Raw genomic sequence first — 14672 nt, 5'->3', positions numbered from 1 at the left:
GAAGGAAGAGAGGAAACATGCGTGTGAAAATCTCAGGAAACTTGGAGTCATGTTTCTTTTGGTTGTAGGTGACAGAAAGAGGATGATGATTGAGTTTATGAGCCCTCTGAAGATCTGGAAACAATGAATTATGAAGTCAACTTGAAGAAGCTAGGGACAATTCATGTAGAAGAGGGAAGGCTCAGGTAGGGGTGATTAAGGTGGTGTGGGGGCATGAGAACCATCTTCATATGATGAACAAGAGGAACTAGATTTACGGGCTGCTGTGGAGGTGGAATTAATAGCAATGCAGGGGCAAGGGAAGGAGTATCACATAGTGGAAAGTTCATTGGTCTCAGAATCAGGAGACCTAGACTCTGGTACTGGTTTTGTCTCTATCTGAATCTCCTCCTCGTTAGGGGTGGTGAAGCCATGGTTTGGATTGGCTGGGCAATGACTCAGATAAGATTACTGGGATTGTAGGTTGGAGACAGTGGATCCAAAGGTATGGGCCAGGGTGAGGAGGCAAGTCTAAGTTCTTTACAGAGAGCTAGTGATGAAATCCAAGCCTCAGTTTGAAGGTCCAGAGGTAGGCAAGAGTCACGAGGATATTAGAGCAGGAGCAGGTCAGGAATAAGCTGGGGCAGGTGGGTTTTGGAGAATGGTAAAAACATGAGTAGGTGCTTTCTGCTTGCCTCTAGGTATGTGAGGAGCCTGGTGGGGTGCACCAGTTTAGAGGGCTAGTGCAAGTCATTATCTAGCCATGAGACTTGGGCTGACTGTCCTCCCATATCTGGGCCTCAGGTATCTCTGGTGTGAAGTAAGGGGGCTACAGTCATGTCCCCCTCTGGTTTTATGAGTTACAGGAAAGAAATCTTGGGTGTTCTATTAGAACAAGGTTTTCTGCCAATTAGAGCAGTCCACTTATGGATCTGGCAACCTTGGCAAGTAGAGGGAATTCCAGATCTATTAGCAAGATGAGGAGGCCCAAATTCTGTTCTTCCACCTCTTTAAGGTAATAGCTCTTCTAGAACGGGTGAGAACACGCCCTGCAGGTACTGTCTTTCAGTAGCATCTGCCCCTTCATGTTTGGCTGGCTTCTCCCAGTCAGTAGAGCTCTCACAGGAATCGGATGTTCTCTATTTTGCCACAGTAGAAAGCAATATAAACACTCTTCAGCTATTCACTGGTGTGAGTGTTTTTTGTTGTTGTTGTTTTTGTCTTCTTTTTGGAAAATCTCCATGGCTGCGCCATTTGGCTATCTGAAGCTTCTGCATGCATCGCAAACACCATCTGTTATAACCCGAGACACACATACTGCATGTAATTAGTAATATAAGCCAGCTTTGCAGCTGTACATGGCAGGGGAAATTGACACAAGCACAACTTCCTCTGTAGGACTGATATGGTGAATGGGGCATTTGTGGTTTGTCTGAGCTTTGGTGTTCATCAATTAAAGATTTCTTTTGGCTGCTGTGGAGATACTGCTTATTTGATTAGAAAACTTGCCTCGAAGAAAACGACTAGCTTCTTCTTAGAGCTGTTGAATACACATTGAGGAGGAAGTCCAACCTGGGGGCTATTTCAGGAGGCCTCACGAGAATTCCTCGGCCAGGGTAAGCATAGGTGTAGGTGCAGAAGGTGTGACTCTCTCTTTTCATCTCTGCCATTGACATCCTCCAGAGGGGTCCCACGAGGTCACTGAGCTGGCATACTCCTCTCCCCAGCTTACTGTAATGACCTCTCAGCCTTCCTGTTGCACCCTTACCTTTTGTGCACATGACTACTGAAGCCTCCCAAGAGGCAGGGGAGAGTCTAATGTACTACTATTTGGGACAAAACCTAAGCTCAGGAATGACCCAGCCAGTATCATAAGAGGCACCATTGAGGCAGGAACCCAGACTTTAGGCTCTTGCCCTCTGTCCCCTACCCCCATCTTTCCTTTACTCTCGCTCTGCTGCACCAGCCCTTTCAGCCCTTGGCTTGTGGGAGGTTCAAAGGGCATCCCAAGGAATAGGTTATGAGGGCTTTATAAAGCAGACAAAATCCCACAGGTGCCAGCCATGAGCGTGTGCCTTGGGGGTGGTGGAATAAACCTTCCCACAGATGGATGTCCATTAGTGAACTCTGGCTCCCGGCTGCCTCTCTAACATTAGAGAATTTTGCTCCTAGTTCTTGCTGAAACAGCTGTGCAGAGAGACAGCCATGGGCACTCCTTAAAGGCGCAGATGTGTGTTTCTTTGTTCCTGTACCCCAAGGGCCCAGCTCAAGGCCCAGCTGCCCATGTGACCAAGAGGGCACTGAGTATCAAACAGTCAATGGCGTAGAGGAGTGCCTACTCTGTGCCAGACCCTTTGCTAGCTGGGGGACTAAGGATACAACCAAGCAAGACTGAGACACAGTCCACCCCTCATGGAGTAAACAGTCTAGCTGAGGGGCTCAACTATAAATAAGTGAACAAAGACATGACTACAGGCCATGATGAGTTCTTGGAATGAAACGAATTTGCACAGCTATAGAGAGCCATGGAGCAGTTACTCAGTGCTGGGTGCTCTTGCCTCTTGGCATTGAAGTTGAGAATAAGGCACACGAAGGAGGGAACCATTCCAAAAACTGGGGAAAAATACTTCAGATAAAGGAACAGCATGGGTTATACCCCACTACTATGCTCAGAAATATTCCTGTTGGAGAGAGATGTGACAAGAGGGTAGAAAGATATGCCCTTGACTTTCAGGGGGAGGCTAGAATCCATGGTACCAAATGCTTAGTAGCCTTTGGGCATGGATGTTGTGGGCTTTCAGTAGTGCCTCACCACATGCTGCTTCATATGTACATTGCCCGGTGGTCAACGAGGTCTCAACTCAAATGACGCCAAGGTCATCCATATGGACAGCTGTATCCCATTAATAATCCAAACAGGATTGCATTTGGTGTTCCTCAAGGGCCCTCATAGCCCTAAGATCTTTAAGGACTTCAAGTGTCCCTTGAGCTCACTTGGTTCTGCTGCCCTTGATAATATCTCCACACTGATTCATGGTAGAGCAAAAGTCATCTGGCCAACAAATTTGGCAACGCATATCAATAACCACAGAATATCCAGGAATTTCACTTTTGGAAAATATATTCTGAGGAAAAGAATTCAAACTATTTACATGCACATTGCAGTGTTGTCCAAATGGGAAATTTGGAAGCTATGCAGTGGCTAACAATAAAAGATTGGATAATTTAAAAATGCTAGTAAAAATAACATCAGCTAACGTGTACTAAGGAGTTACCACTGGCACTGTGCTAAGTGTTTTATAGAATTAACTCGTTATGCCTCAGAACAACCCTGGTGATGGGAACCAGGCTATTGTCGTTCCTGATTTGTAGAGGAGAGCACTGAGGCTCACAGGTTGAGTCACTTGTGCAAAAGCAAGGAGCCAGTGAGCAGTCAAGTTGCAATTTGAACCCAGCTCCATCTGATCCCAAAGCCCAGGCCTTTTAATAAAGTTTATTTATTTTTGAAAAAGAGAGAGAGAGCAAGTGAGCGAGAGCCCATGTGTATGTGCACGAGTAGGGGAGGGGCAGAGAGAATCCCAAGCAGGTTCCTTACTGTCAGGCAGTGAGGGGCTCGAACCCACCAACCATGAGGCCAAGTTGGACGCTTAACCGACTGAGCCACCCAGGCACCCCCCCTCCAAATCTCAGGCTTTTAAGTACCATATATGGTGAACTTTCTGTCTGAAGATGCTCATAATTATATGTGAGAAAGGTGAGATATGAAAATGTAGATATGATTTGATTACAACCATGTAAAACAAGCAGCACTGATTTATAACCAAACAGGCGGAAGGAAATATATCAGTGTTAACACTGGTCATTTCAGGATGGAAACTCAACTGTCTTTTTCCACTTCTCTGTCTTTTCCAGATTTTTCTATAATGAGTACTTATTACTCATATAATAGCAATTCTGCTAATGAACTTATCATCGAACATGGGAACTGCAAAGGAAACCTCCTTCATCTTTTCCCACCAAAGCAGCCTCTATTCCATTTTATTTGCCTTTGGCCCACAGACCATAAACCTCATCTGTGTATAGTGGATGTGGACCTGAAAGAAAAATGAAGGACGTGCTACAGGTGTTGGCCTTCAAGTTCTTGCAAGAGGAAGTGACACATAGTCAGATGGGGGAGGTATCAGTGTTCCCTTTGCTTTGCTTCCTCCTCTTTTCTCCAACTGAAGAGTTGAGAGCTTAGTTTAATCCACATCATTTACATTGGGCAGATTAAGTCATGTGACCCTAGACCTTGCTGGAAAAGAAAGTTTCCTTTGATTAGTGGCAGAAAACCCTCAGTCCTTCACCTGTGCAAGATTTATGGAACGAAAATGAAAGTCAGGTGGGCAGTTTCTTCGGCTCCTTTGATGGCTCTTGTGTAAACACCTAATACCCATTTCAGAGCTCTTACCACTCACTTTCTAGGTCTCAATGGTCTCTTTGGATCCCTGTGAATCCGAAATGAGCAGGCACGTGGCTGGTCATGATTGGAGTGACCGTATTTACTTTGATTAAATGTTTGCCTTTCATATTGGGTTTCTTATTAAATTATAATCCAGAAACTGCTATACGGTATCCCTATTTATAAGTTTTCTAGTTGATTTTCAATGTTAGAACGTGCGTGCGCACATGCGTGCGCGCGTGTGTTTACCTATATGTTAGTGAAGAGGACTCTTTCTGTTTAGGAAGTAACATCATTCTATTGTCTCATTTGAGACTTCTTCCCATTGCAAATGGTATTTTCAGCCAGATTGACAAATTACTTAAGGTTCGAACAGTCGTAGTCCTGAAAATAGAAGGGCAATTTCTTGTCTGGAGCAAAAGGAAGGTGAGTTCAGGATATTGAGTCATCTAGGACCAGACTGTCAAGATATGACTTGGTGGAGTGCCCAGATTTTGGTATTTGAAAGCTTTTTGTTTGAAATACCATCTCACATGCAGAAGCTGTCTCTGTGAAATGGATCTTCTTGATGATTGCAGAAACAGCTTTTTCCTAATTATGAGATGCTGACAGGCTGTCTGTGGGGATGACAGAGTAGGCCTGCATCAGCCAGGACATTAGTGTCAGGGGAGGCAGGGGTGGCTTTGGGTCACTTGGATAATGAGTACTTTGCTCAAGGCTAATCGAGTGTCTCTAAGGCCAGGACTGGATTTAGAAGTTTCTGGTCATGCCCACAGCAAGTGCAGGGCAACTTGTGTTGAATACTTGCTGAATTCTTTTCTCGGAGCATGCGTCCCCAATTTTACCCGGTGCAGGCAAGAAGAGGGGGCTCTTCCTGTGTTCCCACAGCCCCTGACCTTGCTTTAGCCACGTCATGACCAGACTGGAAGGTCCCTATGAGATCACCTGCTGTAGCCCCTCTGTGCAGACACCAAAGCCGGAAAGGGGCTGGATTTGCCCAAGAAAGAACACACAGAGTCTGCAGGAGAGCTGAGATGGAGCCTCCTAAACTCGTTTCCATTCTAGATGTTTGCACTGCACCTAACATAAGAAATGTGTAAGGGGGAGCCTGGGTGGCTCAGTCGGTTAAGCGTCTGACTTCAGCTCAGGTCATGATCTCACCATTCTTGAGTTCGAGCCCTGCGTCGGGCTCTGTGCCCACAGCTCCGAGCCTGGAGCCTGCTTCAGATTCTGTGTCTCCCTCTCTCTCTGTCCCTCCCCTACTTGCGCTCTCTCTCTCTTTCTCTCTCTCTCTCTCTCAAAAATAAATAAACATTAAAAGAAAAGAAATGTGTAAGTGTGCATTGGGGGTGGTCAGCGGCTCCTGGAGTCTCTGGAGAGCTAGCACTTGTGCTCGGTGAGTTGTTTTCTTCCTGGGGCCCCTATACCATGACGACTGAGGAGGGTGAGCGGATGGGCTTCAAGAGCACGCTCCTTTCTCTCTCATCTTTTGTCCCAGGGGTGGGGTTTTGGGGTCCCTGTGAAGAGCAAAGGACTCGCTCCCCTTCCTGCCTTGCGCCATCTGCCCACCACCCCCGCCCCCAACAGCCCTGCGATGACGGCCCTCCTGCCTGTCCTGGACTTGCCTCACTCCACATCCTCAGGGCATGGTGGGGTAATAGATAAAGGTCGGTGCAGGATTTAAATTTCTCCTTTCAGGCTCTCCCTGTCTGGGCATTTTGGTGTTTTTGGTTTGGTTTGGTTTTTGATTATTTTTTGCGGGGGGGGATGGGTGTTTATTCAGGCACAGTGCTCTCGGCCCTGATTTTTGCCAGTAAATATTTTGGATATGAAGAATTTCAAGTGGTTGGTTGGTTGTGTGAGGACTGAACATGCAAAGCAATCGGTGACGCCTGAGTCATGATTGACATATTTTTCCCTTTACTAATTTTAAACTCACGTTTTCAGATTGACAGTGTTAATATTCTTCTGTCTGCTCCCTTCTTCCCTTGTATGAATTGGCTGTGAGGCTGTGTGACGTCTTGTCTGGGCTGGGGATTAGGGGACCCAGGTTTTTATCTCGAATGTTTTCCTTATGTTTACGGACCGCAGCGGCTTCTGGAGGAAGCAAGTATGAGCTGCAGAATGATTGAGAGAGTAAAACAGAAACCCAAATGGTTGTCACCTGATTAAAAATAATCTTCCTTTCAAGTGAAGATTCTGTCATCAGAGGGCCTAGCTGTGAGGGCAGATTCGCAGTACCAAGGGGGATGATTTCACAGTTCTGGAAGGATCCAGAGCAGATTGTTCAGGCCACAAATACTTCCAGGTATCTCATGCGCGGCTAGGTGTCATTCCAGGGATGGCACACAGAGAGGAACAAACATCCTTCGGTCCAATGCCATCTCTTGGCAGACAGACATCTTAGTTTCTCCAAAGAGAGGAGGGGATCTGCTTAAGGTCACACAGCAAGTCCATGGCAGGGTGAGGCTGGAATTCAGGACCCCCGGCATCCAGGCAGCTGCCGGTTGTGTCTTAATTCTGCTTCTCCTCCTGATTGCGCTGTAGCCACGGTTGCACAGATTCCCCCAAGTGACTTGAGCAAATGGCCCCAGCTGTCTGGTCTTCCATCCCAAAAAATCCAAGTTCCATGCCAGGCAGGTAGGTGGCTCTGGGTATCAGTCACCTGGAAGGTCTGCTCACGTGTGTGTATTTGAGTCTGGAGTTCCTCAAATGAGGAGGTTCATGTCTTGAAAGGAGAGAATAGAAAACGGCCCTGCCGGGATGAGGGTTACACAGCTCAGTGACAGTCAATGACACGCTTTTTCTGTGATCTCACTGACCCCAGCCCAGCTCAGCGGCCGGGTCCCTCGGAAGCACCTGGCATGCTCACCTCCAGAGTTCCCGGGGCCTCGCACAAGGAAACGCTCAGTATGTGTGGGCAGAGTTGGGCCGAGTTAGCAAGAGGGGCAATGCAGAGAGGAAGACAATGGTATCGATGAATGAAAAGAGCTGGGTAAGGACCTTCTGGACCGTGCACTTCTGCCCCGTTGGCAGGTGGCTTCTGTGGCCTGGCTCCAGAAAGCTGTCGCTTGTGTCCCCCCGCCGCCCCACCTTTGCCGAGTTGTCCCGAGAAGAGATCTGCCCTGTCACATCAGGCAGTGAGCTGAAAGCTGCGGGGATTATGAAGCCTGCCACATTAGCACATCTTTCTCTTTGCAGAGATGAGAGTGCCAGTCACTGTGATGGGCAGCAAGACACTGTTCATTGTTAATTAATTATTAGTTGTCAACTCCGAGACTTTGTGGAACTGAGAAGATTCAGGCGGGTTGTAGAATTCCTCCTTTAAAGGCACCACAACAACATTGTTTAGAGGAAACGGAACACCCTTAATTATCAAAGTCTGCTGAGAGCCTGTCATGCTCGCCTCTGCTGGAGGCACGGGCTTGCTGAGCATTCACATTGTGGTGCCCTTACCTTCTGGCTTGCTCCTTGCACATTTCTGAAACATTTGAAAGCTTATATGTGTTTTCTGAATAAAAAAGACCTGCGGAGGGGTGACTTGGACCTACTGTCTACTTCCAGTTTGGAAGGGTGACCTCTAGAAGTCAGAAAACAGCTTTATCGAGAAGGTGTCAGTCCTCACCTGCACACGTACTGGCTAAGGAAACTCTGACTATTACAGGGACACTCTTGTGAGCCTGGACACTCACAGCTTCCACCGATGTACCTGTTTTGTCGAGGTGACGTTTCCTAAGTCTCTAAGGAGGTCACATGGAGAGCAACTTCCTGGTTATTCACTGATTTCAAAACTCGTGTAAACAGGCTTTGGTGACAAGATGTGTAGCGTCTCAGTGGAATTTAGTGTTGGGTGGAGGTCTTCATACAGCCCCACAGTCCCTCTGGCCTATTGTCTGGGGCCATCTCAGCAACTTGTGGGTTAAAGAAGTAGGCTATTTAGGTGCTCGATTAGCAGCTCAAAGGGGGAGGTTATTTGGGACTTCACTCTTAGGCCCAGTTTCACGCGGAGCAAACATCAGAGACTTGCCGGAGGGAGATGGGAGGAAGCGTTGAATGGCCATAAATGTAGGGATGTGGAAGTGATGGCTTTTCTATTAGCTTCTTCCCTCTGTCATTGCCTAGGAAGGCTGGGAAAATCATGCTCATTTCTCGGCCCTGATGGCTTTTGGTGAATGATACCCCTGGCCGGTGGACCAGACAGAGTACGTATGCTACAAGTCTTCTTGCTTCTAAGGTAGAAGAACGCCAATTATAGCGTCTATCCTCTGGGAAATACAAAACTCTGGAGCCGTGCCATTCTACCAGTGTGGTCTGGGGATCACAGAATCAACATCCTCCAGGAGCTTGCCAGAAATGCAGAATCTCGGGCCCCATCCCAGATCCACTGAGTCAGGATCCACATTGTAACAAGATCCTCTAGCACCCTTCTTGGGAAGTCCTAATTTAGTGATTACAAGTATGGGCCTTTGGCCTTGGGCAAGCTTGGGTTCAAATTTGGGATCAACCACTTATTTAATGACGTGACTTTAAGTGCATGAATTAACTGCTCTAAGCCTCATCTGTGAAATTGAAATGGGGGTGGGTAATAACAGTCCCTGCCCAGTGAGACTGAGGTGATGTTTGCATGCTTAATTACCTGGAAAACACCGAGCACCGGGCCCGGTATAGTGTGAGCCCCGAAACAGGGCAGTGACATGGGGCCGGAGCTGTGGTTTAAGAAATATACACTGGGGTGAGGCAGGAGACTGGTCCTGTTCTCTCGGGATGTTTGCTCTTTAGAAATGGACGATGCTCTATGGAGCCTCTGGTTCCTCTAGTCCAGGAGGAGGTAGTAGACCTTCTCTTTCCGCCAAAAACACAGGAAAGGAAGTTTCAAAGCACCGGGCAAGGAAAATACCTCTTGACTCCTCCACTGGTGAGGCATGGGCTGCAGCGCTGAGGGAAGAGAAGTTCTACAAAAGGTAAGCAAGAGCCTGGATTGTTTCCCTGGGGCCGGACCCAACAAGACCCTGAACTTCTTGTTAAGCCGGAAGTTAGGGCCCTGGCTTCAGACCTGGCTGCTCTGAGATGACTCCTGACCTTGGAGGGACAAGATGCCACTTTGGCCTGGATCCTTTTAAGTCCTGGTGGTACTACCCTGGGGGCGCAGCCAGTCCACAGACGTGGGCTGCGGAGGGAGAAAGGCCCTGTCAACCCAAGGGCTCTGTGGTCAGTGGTGCCATCATGTCTGCTGAGCAAAGCTTACTGTTTTGATTGTACTGCCTTTTGTGACTTTTCCTGTCTCTTTCTTCCTACCTGCTTGACCTCATTCTCCCTGCTCATCCCTTACACCAGTCAGGAACCCTACTGGGAGGCATGACAACTGTAAACTGGGCCTGCGTGCGCCCCCCAGAAGCGGCTTTCTTTTGCGTTTTCTTGCCTTCCTTACCCTTCCTCGCCTTCCCTCCCTCTCTATTTTATATCAAATATTTGCTTGGCTTACAACTCATAAAATATCATTTCATTAAATCATGTTTTCGTTTAAGTAAGATGGCTGTCAGGCTGAAGCTATTTGATTGTATTAGGAGTCAGGAAAATATAAAGAAAAATCCATTTGGAGAATGGAATAACACAACACATTTTAGTTCAGTTTCCTTGGTTTTTCTTTTAATGGCATTATAGATCTCCAAGTATAATATTGTTCCTGACAATTCAGAACCAATTGCTTCGAAGGGGTTCTTGGGCCCCTTTGCCTGTGAGCTGACACCCCCTCCCTCTGGTAACGCCCTTGGGCTGTCTGATCTTGCTCTTTTCCAGCTGCCAAGTGTTCACAATCCAACAGTTGAAAAACTGATTCGATGCCCATTATGGACTGCCTTCCATGGGTTCTGGGAATCCTGAGATCATTGAGATGTGGTTCCTGCCTTCTGAGGACTCCTGACCTGTCTGCAGGGATGACAGGCCTGAGCAGCCCATTATACTACAATGTCTCCTACTCTCTGGTGGGGGTGTGAGGCAATCCTGCGGGAGCACAGAGGAGTTTCTCCTTCTACCCTGGCAGGAGCTAGTCCACCAAGTACAGCTGTGCAACACACATATTGCACAAAGATGCTAAATTTAGAAAGCATTCACACTGCAAGCATTTGAATGTAGATATTGATCAGGACAGTTTTCTAGCAGATAAAAGAACAAATCTTGAGGAAGGGGCACATTTTTCCAATTTCCACTAAGACACTGTCTGGGTTAGCAGGTGGCCCTGGGTGGGCATGTGGTTGGAAGGACTGTGGACAGGAGATGCATTTCATCTGGGCTGTGCTAGAGCCCAGAAGAGTTGAGCAGCCAGGCAGAGGGCATTCTAAGCACAGGGAGCATAAAGTGTGCCAGAGGTGGGAGATCACAATGCTGTACCTGGGGAATAAAGGAGGGCTGGGTGCGGCGCCTGCAGAGAGTGCACATGGTGGAGTGTGGCGGCTATGGCCTGGAAACATCATTGGGAGGTACATCATGAAGGGTCTGGGATAAAGTCCAAACTCTAGCAAAACATTCCAGACCCTTCATGATCTACCAGCAGTCAGGTTCCAAAAGAAAGTGATGTAAGGTAGAAGATAAATACATGAGCCTCGTTCTACACAGTGGAAGTAAAAATCTGCTGAAGGCAAGGGTTGGCAAAGGTCTACAGAGACCAGACAGAGCATGAGTGCAGGTAGTGAGTGAAGGGGGTTTTAGACAAGAGAGGGTGACCTGGAGAGCACAGGCCCCACAGAAATGTCGGCCTCACTCAGCTTCGGCTGAATGTTGTCAGGAAGGCCTGGAGGCCAGGTGTGACCAGGTCTCCCAAGTTTTCATGAGAAGCTGGAAACTTGCATATTGATGTACAAATCCCGTAAGTTCTAAGTGTTGGCAAGTAACTCAGAGTTTTTAAAACACCACCTGCCATACAAGGCAGGTCTGCGGACCAGGGTCGGCCAGCAATCTCTGAAAATGAGGGAAGGAGGAGAAAATTCTCAGAACCTCAGATGAGATGGTAATGAGAATTGAGTTCATCTTTGGGCTTCATCACAGGGAAGACAAACATGGACACCGATCCTGTTCCCGGTGACGGGAAAAGAAATGGAGGCCAAGTGTAGCAGGTGATATATGGTCTCTGTGGATATGGAAAAATGAGCTGACATTAAATAAAATGGCTGATGAGCAGGACTCATGCTGGTCCTTTCGTGGCAAAGTTCTTCCCATAAGAATATTTCCCTAATGACCCTTGGGTTGGTTGTGGCAGGACTGTCTACTAGCTGGAGCCTGAATCAGGGTCAAGTGTGTGCTGATGCTCCAGTGCACAGCTTTTCTGAGCCTTAGCCCTTACACGTGGCTGTGACGGGCTGACTGCTACGTCTAAGAGTGTCTGTAGTTCCTGGATTCTGACTACGTCTCTGATATGTCTACTCTGATATGTCTAATGCCTGTCTCACCTTCAGCCCCAGCTCGACAGGTCGTTCTTGGTCAAACACAGTCAGTACAACTCGAGTATCCTCGGCTGTAGCCAACGGGACCAGGATGGGCGCTCGTAAGGGTAGCTAACCCACAAAATGAACTACAGGCTTCAGTAGGATTGCCTGTCTCACGTGCCTTTCCTGAGCCTCTCTCCTTGCTCCCCTCAGTGCTGCTATGTTCCGATCTGGCCCTCTGGGCCTTTGTTGTTTGGTTCACGGGTGGAGACATTATCCCAAGCTGGAACAAACTCTCTTCTCTAGGATTTTTGAAATTGACCTCAAAAGAGTCAGGCCTGAAGCTACACCACCTTGTAAAGTTTTAACCACACACACACACACACACACACACACACACAGAATTCTTGAGTGAAAGTGCACATGCTCATGGGTAAACTAGCTGATGGTATTTGAACCCCTCCTTCCTGTTGTTTCTGAGGACTCTTGCCTTTTACAGGCCTTGGATTTTTTATCTAAAACGTGGGTTTTTGGGCTGAGGCCTAGGCTAGATTGAGTTTGGGTTCTGTCACTTGTAACCACAAGATTCCTAAGTAACGGAGACGGGTGAGGATCTATTCTGTGGCTTGTGGAAAATGCCAGAAGAGTGAAGCAGGGAACTGAATAGCTGCAACTGAAAGGATACCAGCGCTCCCCAGGGAAACCTTTTCTCACTCCTTCAGCGAAGGCATTAGGTGGACAGGCACTATGTGTTGTAGGAACTCAGACTCCAGGAAATGCTAGGTTTCTGCACGTCAAAATGATAAGCTGTATTTCCTATGGTGCCTCTCGCTAGTTTCCTCAGAAAGGGCGACGCATCATGATGTGCGAGGCCCAGCTCTGCCCCTTCCTGGTCATCTGACCCCTGGGAAGCCACGCCCTCTTCGAGCTTTGGTTTCCTCATCTGTCCAGCGAACACCTCCCTCACGGGGGCATTCTGCAGCTGAAATGAGGGGGCACGCAGGACAGCAGCTAGTAGTGTGCCCTCAGCTCTCTAGAAACTCAGCGAATATTGATTTCCTTCCATCCATTATTTCCCTGATTGAATGCCATCAAGGAGCCTGTATTGACTCTTCTCAAAGAGCCCACGATGGGGCTGTTTATCTACAGAGGCATACTTCCAGATTTAATCCACTCAGCCATTTCCTCTGTTTCCACCATTTTCCCTGTGCTTCATCACAAAGAATTTCTGATCGTGCGTGCGTTCCTTTTCGACCTGGAAAAAAGCATGATGTGGGAGTTATTTTTATGTTGCAGTCTTGCCTCTCCTCGCCGGAGTGATCTTAGAAACATGACCTTAGTGGTGAGGACGTGGATTAAAAGCATGTGTCCTGTAAGGGGAGGGGCGGGGGACATAGGCATCCTCTGCTCTGGAGGCTGGGCTCCCTCCTCAAAGCGTCTGCACGAATGTTTCTCCATCCCAGAGATAAAGGCTACAAAAAGAAAAAACAAAAAGCCATCAGGCATTTTTGTTTTACCACGTTGCTGTAGTTTGATAGTAGTTTTATTACCTCAATGTGTTGAGATAGGAGAATTCCGAGAGGGCTGTGAAACACATTCTAGAGCTTCAGGGGCGGGAGAACGTTCTGAGCTGGCTGCTTGGTGTGTGTCTCAGGAGAGGGAGATTCATGTGCCAGGCTGCAGAGTGTGATAGAGGCACTTTGCCTCTGACAGTCCCGCTCTCTGAAGGGGACGCTACAGGAGGAGACAGGTGGAAAACATTGCAGGGGACCGACAGGGCTCTGCCTTGCTTCTAAGAAGGTGCTTCCAACTCCTTTTCTTGCTCTTAAAGCAACCTGTAAGCCAAGTAGGCCGCATAAAATGAGGGAAAAGGAAATGAAGTCCGTTAATCTCCCAAGCCGGACATTTATTATCCGAAAGCCAAGTGACAGCTTCGAATTGTGGCCTCAGTTCTGCAGAGAAAAAGGCTCATGCTTTGGGAATGGCAGGAGCCCTGGAGCTTCTCTCTGACTGGGGACATGCACTGGCCTCTTGAAAGAAGACTGGCCCTGGCCAAGTGTCATCTCCATGAGTACCAGCCCAAAGTTCCAGTTGCTGAAATAGCTATCGATCAAAGAATCATGATAAATGAGGGCATTGCTGTGTGTAAGATCAATGCTGTGGACCTCAGAATCCAGTCTCTCGTGAGACTTCCCAGGAGCACCAAGCACTGCCTCTGTGAGAGGCAATGCCAAGTACGGGGGAGACACTGGATATGGAGTCCAAGCCTATTAGCCACCTGTAAATCAGAGACAGTGAAAACTGCCTCCGTTCCTCAGCATAGCATGGCGGTTACATGTCCGGATTCTGGAGCTAGGTTAGCAGGGTTCAGATCCCACCTCTGCTGCTCACCAGCTATGTGACCTTGGGCAGGTTACTTAACGTCTCTGTGCCTTAGTGTTCTGTATAACAAGAGAATAACAATGGTATCTACCTCAAAGGATTGCGATGCACGTCAAATGAGTTAATGCCGGTAAAGGGTCTAGGACAGAGTCCTGGTAGGCACATTGTAAATGCCGTGTTTTTGGTCAATTAAATTATTTGTCAATTACATTCCTCCCTTAGCATCTTGTTTTGTTTTGTTTTTCACACCAAGTCTGTTCGCACCATATTGCAGCCGGAGACACAGGTTTAGAGGGATAAAAGGAGTTGTTCGAGATCATCTGCCTAATCAAGGTCAGCCTGAGTTCTGAAGCCCCGCCCTTTGACCCCCCCTCTGCTGTGCCCTTCCAGCTCCAGCCTGCCACCCTGTGGTCCTCCGTTACCCGGTGCCTGTGGGAAAAGTGCTCCTGAGC

At 47.9% G+C, this 14672-nt stretch overlaps 2 long non-coding RNA genes across 3 annotated transcripts in view; one reads left to right on the top strand and one right to left on the bottom strand.

The window, feature by feature from the left end:
* LOC121025112 (uncharacterized) overlaps positions 1-1161 on the top strand; it is a 35350-nt gene extending 34189 nt beyond the window's left edge. For both annotated transcript variants that reach the window (XR_005787950.1, XR_005787949.1), the window contains one exon: positions 69-1161. This is a non-coding gene — a long non-coding RNA (uncharacterized LOC121025112). The remainder of the gene's footprint in view (positions 1-68) is intronic.
* The window catches only part of LOC121025113 (uncharacterized), a 28121-nt gene extending 16852 nt beyond the window's left edge, over positions 1-11269 (bottom strand). Inside the window, exon 1 of the long non-coding RNA XR_005787952.1 lies at positions 10396-11269. This is a non-coding gene — a long non-coding RNA (uncharacterized LOC121025113). The remainder of the gene's footprint in view (positions 1-10395) is intronic.
* Positions 11270-14672: the final 3403 nt, after the last annotated feature.

This window comes from Herpailurus yagouaroundi, unplaced genomic scaffold (genome assembly GCF_014898765.1).
Source record: "Herpailurus yagouaroundi ecotype Mexico unplaced genomic scaffold, PumYag 67503, whole genome shotgun sequence".
In the NCBI taxonomy this organism is placed as follows: Eukaryota; Metazoa; Chordata; class Mammalia; order Carnivora; family Felidae; genus Herpailurus; species Herpailurus yagouaroundi.
The sequence above is the reverse complement of the archived record's forward strand: the minus strand, read 5'-3'. Positions and strand labels throughout refer to the sequence as shown.